This window comes from Nicotiana sylvestris, chromosome 9, assembly GCF_000393655.2.
Source record: "Nicotiana sylvestris chromosome 9, ASM39365v2, whole genome shotgun sequence".
Taxonomy (NCBI): domain Eukaryota; kingdom Viridiplantae; phylum Streptophyta; class Magnoliopsida; order Solanales; family Solanaceae; genus Nicotiana; species Nicotiana sylvestris.
Window position 1 is genome coordinate 130,256,552 of NC_091065.1, and position 7,220 is coordinate 130,263,771.

At 42.9% G+C, this 7,220-nt stretch overlaps 1 long non-coding RNA gene across 1 annotated transcript; it reads right to left on the reverse strand.

The window, feature by feature from the left end:
* Positions 1-4,862: 4,862 nt before the first annotated feature.
* LOC138876880 (uncharacterized) lies at positions 4,863-6,590 on the reverse strand. The gene is made up of 3 exons (XR_011402182.1): positions 6,325-6,590; positions 5,598-5,656; positions 4,863-4,941 (listed from the first exon to the last, which is right to left on the reverse strand). It is a non-coding gene; the product is annotated as an uncharacterized lncRNA (long non-coding RNA).
* Between the last annotated feature and the right edge of the window lie 630 nt (positions 6,591-7,220).

Genomic DNA, 7,220 nt, shown 5'->3' on the forward strand with positions numbered 1-7,220 from the left:
TTCGAAGTTTATGTTATATTTGTGTACTTGTGAATTCCTATTCTTGTATAGTTCTTTCTAACTAGATGGAGTTTAGTTATACATACTAGTACTATTCCATGGTACTAACGTCCCTTTTGCCGGAGGCGCTACATTTTTAAATGAATGTAGGTGGCTCCATTGCGGATAGTACCGATCGTGTATAGCGGAGCATCCTTCTTCTCAAGAACTTGGTGAGCCCCTTCCTCCTTCAAGGGGCTATATTGCACATCTTTTTATTGTGGACCTTCACTTTTGAGGTATAGCTGGGGCCTTGTTGCCGGCGTGGTCACATTTATCTTTTGTATCCTTAGAGGCTCCGTAGACATATGGGTGGGTCATGTGCAGGTGTCGGATGGGTGTACTAACTATGTTGTAATTCTTACTCCTGTTTCTCTAAAGTATAAATGTATGGAACCTCGGAACTCATTTATGGTTTGATGTGGTGATTTAAAATGAACTAGTAATGTGAGATGCACTATCTTCCCTTGGTTAAATAAACGGAAGCATGGTGTCCTTATTCATATTGAGTTGGGTAGGTAGTGTTTGATAAGGCTTGATCAGTTGGGATTACTCGATTGAGCACCGGTCGAGCCTCCCGAGGTTGGGGCGTGACACTTACGCTTTTGCCCTTAGGCATATGTAGGCTTTATTTTCCTCTTGTTAAGGACTTTTTTGAGATAATTTTGCCTGACCCGTTGTCGGTTCGGGAAGAATCTCGATTTCTAGTCGTTAGCGGCGATATTCGAGCACCTCGAAAGGTTTAGCTCGTAGGCTGAGTAGCTCGAAGCCTTATGATTTGGAGCTGACATGGTCTAATCTTGTTTGCCTATCGAGGGTAGCCTATTTTAACCAGTTCTTTTCGAAGTGGATTCGAAGTAATGGCCAGTGATTTTGTAGCGATGGTCGGGTGTCCCCGAGTCGCGTTAATTTGACTGGTGCAACCGTATTGATCGTAGTCATTTGTGTTTGGCCGGAGCCATTTTTGATCCTGAGTATGGTAGTTTAGGTGTCTACTTCGAGGGTATGCCCTTTTGGGAGTCTTACAAATGCGACATATAAGCCTAAACTTCGGGATTGATTTTATGCCTGTAGTAAGGTCTTACAAAAATTTCATGCCTGTTGAGGTCTTATAGTATTTTCATGCCTATTGAGGTCTTACAATATTTTCATGCCTGTTGAGGTCTTACAGTATTTTCATGTCTGTTGAGGTCTTACATTATTTTCATGCTTGTTGAGGTCTTACAGTATTTTCATGCCTGTTGAGGTCTTACAGGTGTAGTTGTTAATAATCGATGCGAGTTTTCTCTTGTGACCGAGTCTGCCGCTTAGGATCTTATGACCCCGGGTTTTTTAACGAATAGCGATTGGTGACAGTCTCCGAGTCATCGAGTTTGCTTAGGCTCGGGGGCCGTCGCTTGTGATCTCGGAGTTGCCTCATTTAGGGCTTATATTTTTAGAGATTCCGACCCTGGGGTCATGTGGGTGCCGAGTTATTGACGCCAGTCTCTGAGTAATTTGGAGCGTTCTCGGCAGGGAAATCCTTGCTGTGAAAATGCTGAACTTTCTTTGGAGTATGAGACACTTTGGCGAAAGGTATTGTTTGATTTGTTTGGCATAAGTACATGTTGTTTTGTTGCCGTGAGCTCGGCTTGTGCGGACACGGCTCTTTTGACCGTTTGGCCCGGTACATTGTTTTCTATTGGAACATAGTCTAACGTTCCCCGGCTCTTCCGAGCGGATGGCCTCTGAAGGGGGGGGGGGTGCCCTCTAGTGTTCGGGGTTGATTGTAAAAGAAGCCTTGCAGGCGTGTCGGGTCCTCCTCAAGTAGTGTGTGGACGTTGCCTTATTAAAAACCTTACCGGCAAAAACCCATTTCGGGATAAAAACTTAGTCGAAGGAAAAGAGTGCAATGCTTGCTTGAGGATTTTTGCGGAATATTCCGATCGGGTGTTCTAGCAGTAATACTGTTTAAGCAATGATATATTCCAGTTGCTCGAAAACTGTTCGCCCTCCATGGTGCGAAGCTTATAGGATCCCTTGCCGACTATCCCAAGGACACGGTACGATCCTTCCCAGTTCTGGCCCAGCTTCCCTTCATTAGGATTTCGGGTGTTGAGAGTGACCTTCCTTAGGACTAAGTCCCTGATCCCAAAATATCGGAGATTTGTTCTCCTGTTATAGTACCTTTCTATTCTCTATTTTTGGGCGGCCATCTGGATCGGCAAGGCTTATCGCTTTTCATTGAGTAGTTCGAGGGCCGTTGTCATGGCCTCGTTGTTCGAGCCCTTATTAGCGTGCTAAAATCTGGCACTCAGCTCCTCGACTTCCACTGGTATCAAAGCCTCGGCGCCGTACACTAGAGAGAAAGGTGTTTCCTCGATGCTTGACTTTAGAGTTGTTCGATATGCCCACAGCACCTCAGGCAGCGTTTCTCTTTATTTTCCCTTGGCGTTATCCAGTTTCTTCTTTAGGTTCTGAATGATGGTTTTATTTGTGGATTCGGCCTGGCCGTTTGCATATGTATGGTAAGGCATCAATAGGATTCTCTTGATTTTGTTGTCTTCAAGGAAATGTGTTACCTTGCCCCCAATGAACTACCTTCCGTTGTCGCACGTTATTTCGAATGGGATTCCGAATCGGCATATGATGTGATCCCATATGAAATTGATGATTCCTTTTCTCTTATTTTTTTGAAGGCCTGTGCTTCCACCCATTTTGAAAAGTAGTCAGTCATAAATGGAATGAATCTAGCCTTACCTGGCGCCATCGACAAAGGGCCGACGATGTCCATCCCCCATTTCACGAATGGCCATGGTGATAAAACGGAATGTATTTGCTCACCGGCTTGGTGGATCATAGGAGTGAATCTCTGGCCTTTGTCTCATTTTTGGACAAATTATCTAATGTCTTTTTCCATGCTGTCCCAATAGTAGCCCGCTCTAATCATCTTCCGGACCAAGGAGTCGGTGCTAGAATGATTCCCACAGATACCCTCATGGATCTCTCAAAGTATGTAATCTGTGTCACCTGGCCCTAAGCATACCGCCAGGGGGCCGTTGAAAGTTCTCCTGTATAGAGTCCCATTCTCGTCGAGTGAGAACTGGGCTGCTTTGGTTCGTTGGGCCCTCGATTCTTTTGGATCTGCGGGCAGCTTCCCATCTTTTAAATAATCAATATACTTATTTCTCCAATCCCATGTTAGACTAGTGGAGTTAATCTCCGCGTGACCTTCCTCGACCACTGATTTAAACAATTGGACAACAGCTCCGGGGAGTAGGTCCTCTTATTCAGCAGAAGATCCCAGTTTTGCAAGGGCATCGACCTCGCTATTCTTCTCTCGAGGTACATGGACTAAGGTCCATTCTTTGAAGCGACGTAATGCGATTTGGATTTTGTCAAGTACCTCTGTATCCTGTCCTCTCGAGCTTCATAGCTCCCGTTCACCTGGCTTACTACGAGGAGCGAATCACATTTCGCTTCGACAGTCTCGGCTACCAGGATTTTGGCCAATTCTAAACCTGCAATCATAGCCTCGTACTCGGCTTCATTGTTAGTCGGTTTTGTGCTTTTTATGGACTGTCTGATTACGCCGCCAATGAGTGGCTTTAGGACTATACCAAACCTGGACCCTCTTATGTTTGTGGCGCCGTCTGTGAACAGGGTCCATACCCTGGAGGACATGCCTGAATTTAATAAAAGTTCCTTCTCTACCTCGGGTACAAGGGATGGCGAGAAATCGGCCACGAAGTCCGTCAGAATTTGGGACTTGATGGCTGTTCGAGGTTGATATTCGATATCATACCCTCCGAGTTCGATGGCCCATTTGGCTAATCGGCCCGATAACTCGAGTTTATGAAGTATGCTCCAGAGGGGGTACGTCGATAGAACGCATATACGATGACATTAAAAATAGGGCTTCAACTTACGTGAGGCGCTTATCAGCGCAAGAGCCAATTTTTCTAGATGGGGATACCGGGTTTCAGTATCCCCCAGGGTTCGGCTTACATAATAAATAGGAAATTGTGTACCTTGCTCCTCTCATAGTACGCCACTTACCGCTATTTCAGACACAACCAAGTACAGGTATAGTGTTTCATCCTCCTTGGGCGTGTGCAGCAAAGGTTGGCTAGTTAGGTATCGTTTCAATTATTCTAGGGCATGTTGGCATTCTGGAGTCCATTCGAAGTTGCTCTTTCTTTTGAGTAGAGATAAGAAATGCTGGCTTTTGTCTGATGACCTTGATATGAATCTGCCCAAGGCCGCTATCCGCCCTGTTAGCCGTTAGACGGCCTTTACATTGTTCACCATCGTGATTTCTTTGATGGGCTTTATTTTGTCGGGATTGATCTCGATCCCCCTGTTTGAAACTATGAAGCCCAGGAATTTGCCCGAACCCACTCCGAAGGCACACTTCTCGGGATTGAGCTTCATGATGTAGCTTCTGAGGATTTCAAAAGTGTCACGACCCAAACCGAAGGGCCGCGACGGGCACCCGGTGCCTTACTCAACCGAGTACCAATGTAACATATCTTTCTTATCATGTTATCATGAGTAAATGAGTCAGAAAACCTGTCATGAGATAACAAGAATAAAACATAAGGGAATAGTCAATATATGAAGACCCAACATGATATACAAACGAATATATGTGACATACGGGCCTATAAGGCCGACATGACCATTAGTAAACTCGAAAACATAGGCCGACAAGGCCATACAATTATCCATACACCTGGCATATGTCTACAAGCCTCTAAGAGTACATAAAATCATAAAGGTCGGGACAGGGCCCCGCCATATCAATCAATACATATCCAAAGCATACTGACCAAATAGGCAACTCCGGAGCAAGTGGAGTGCACCAACACCTTCGCTGAGCTGATAGCCTACTAGGAGGACTGTCAACCTATCAATCGGGACCTGCGGGCATGAAATGCAGCGTCCCCAGGCAAAAGGGACGTCAGTACGAAATAAAGTACCGAGTATGTTAGGCAGGAAAGCATAAACAAGAATAGTAATGTAAAGAGAGAGATAGAGGAGATACAACCTGTAACATCAGAGTGCCTCTGGGGGTTACTGATATGAAATGCATAATACATATATATACATAAACTTTTTAAAACATTTGCCTCTGTGGGCATCATCATCATCATATCATACCCGGCCTCAAAGAGGACTCGGTAAAAGCGTACCCGACCATCATAAGGTTCGGTAGAATCGTACCCGACCACGTGGAGCTTGGTAAACCCAACTGATCAGTGGTTGCACAATAGGTCCCGTACCTGGCCGACTATAGAGCGGCTCGGTAGAGTAAAATAGATACTATATATAATGTATGCTAGACTCATGGAATCACCTTCTAAACCTTTTGGAGTGACTTAAGAACACTGTGGACATCCATATCCTCAATATGAACCTTAGTAGGATTCAAGGATCATACACGCTTGCTTAGAATAATTTTATAAGGAAAGAACAACATGGACAACCTTAGTTGCTAGGAGTAGATCCGTTATGAAGTAGCGTATTCATTTCACTTTAGATCATGCCAAAAGAAAGAAGAAAGTGCCTTAACATACCTTAAACCCGTTGAGTCCTTAATCACTTCCAAGCAACTCTTCAAACAAGTCAACACAATCTATCATAGTATAAGGAGATTCAAAATCAGTGCTGAGCAAAGGCTAAGTCTATAACTTAAGCTAGTAGCTCGTTTACGTAAATTTGGGCAGCATCTCCCTTGTAACAAGGGCCTCCTCCAATACCATATACCAACAACAATTACCAGAGCAATCCATCAATACATAATTATCAATATCAAGACACCATATAACAACAACAAGTCACAACTACATTACGACGAGCGGCAAGCTCCGATTGGAATCCGTATACCCCTTATCAATCCTTATAGACTTCTTACTTCAACATAAAAGTATCATTAACATGATAATGAAGTCATTAATCAATGATTCCAGCCTTAAACCATATATTTATAACAACGAAAATAATCCACAACTTCAACTATCCTCAATTAGCAACTTTATTCACTAGTTCATGTCTAGCCCATCCATTTAACTTAATCAACATCAAGATAACCTTAGGAACAAGAAAGATCGCAATATACACACCTTATACAATAACTTCAAGTCAAAATCCAAGTTATATTCAGTTTACAACAACCCTTAATAGCAATACAACACCATAGAAGCGACTTAAGCTAATCCAAGTATTATCTTGTAGTTTATCATACTAACAACTTAACCAACATACAAGCAAGATTAAGCACAATTAGTAGGCTGTTATACTCACCTTAGACAGCAGCAAAAACTTGGAATTTCATCCAAATACAGCCCACAACAATCCTCAATGACAACACAACCTCAAAGAGGTGTTGTTCTTCACTAGAACTAAGTTTTGATGTTGAAATATGGTGTAATCACTTTGGAATCACTTCAAAACCTTGTGGTATATGTTTAGGAGGGTTAGGAGAAGTTTGGAGACGAAGTTTAGTTGAAAAATGAGCAAAAATAGGCGTCCAAATCGTTTATAAATTGAAGTAGGTCAACCACCGCCTAAGTGGGTCCCATTGGGAGCTGCTTGCGCGGTCTCGCAAAAACGCGAATATATCCCTACTCCGATGTCGTATTGACGAACGGTTTAATGTGTTAGAAACTAGACTCGTAGACCTTCAATTTGGTAGGTAGAACACCCCATTATTCCAAGTATATTTGGAGAAATTCTCAGATACATTTGACCTAAATTTCAGCAAATTTATGAATGTAACTTGTGATGACCTTTGCCAACTCTTGTTCCACAACTTGCTTGCCTTCAAAATGTAGAAAATGAATATCATACGACTAAAATAACTCATAGAATAACCTCCTTATCATGTTAATAACCCTAGTCTCACCCCAAAGTACATGTTATAACATTCGAAACTTGTCGACTTTCGACGAAACTTATTTTCTTCAATTGGTTTAGCTTCTAAGATTTCCAACCCTCTTGGTACTCGTTATTCATGATCTTAAATATTTGTAACCTCCAAGGTAACATGATTAACTTACTTTATGTGCTTCCAAATAAAATCTCATTTCCGATCTTACATCAATGACTTACGATGTACTCTCACGTATGAAAACTTGGGGTGTAACATCATTCCCCCCTTTGGAACATTCGTCCTCGAATGTTGACTGATGCGCTTATAA